Raw genomic sequence first — 266 nt, 5'->3', positions numbered from 1 at the left:
ATCATCTATCTATATTCATTTCAACGATTGGTCTAGGAGCCCTGGTGGCACAATGCCGACATGCGGGCAGCTGCTGAGCAGACCTAGTCAGCAGCATCCCGGGAGAAAGACCTGACAGCCTGCTTGTCTTGGCGTTATAGCCTGGGAGCCCGCTGCGGCTCTTCTGTCCTGTCCTGTGAATTGGAATCGACTTGATGGTTCCTAACAATAATCTAATACTCATCTATCTATCTATCCGTTATTGATCTATCGATCCATCTTCATCC

This window comes from Echinops telfairi, unplaced genomic scaffold (genome assembly GCF_000313985.2).
Source record: "Echinops telfairi isolate 266 unplaced genomic scaffold, ASM31398v2 ScPeMD7_7414;HRSCAF=8452, whole genome shotgun sequence".
In the NCBI taxonomy this organism is placed as follows: domain Eukaryota; kingdom Metazoa; phylum Chordata; class Mammalia; order Afrosoricida; family Tenrecidae; genus Echinops; species Echinops telfairi.
This window is presented reverse-complemented; position numbering follows the sequence as displayed.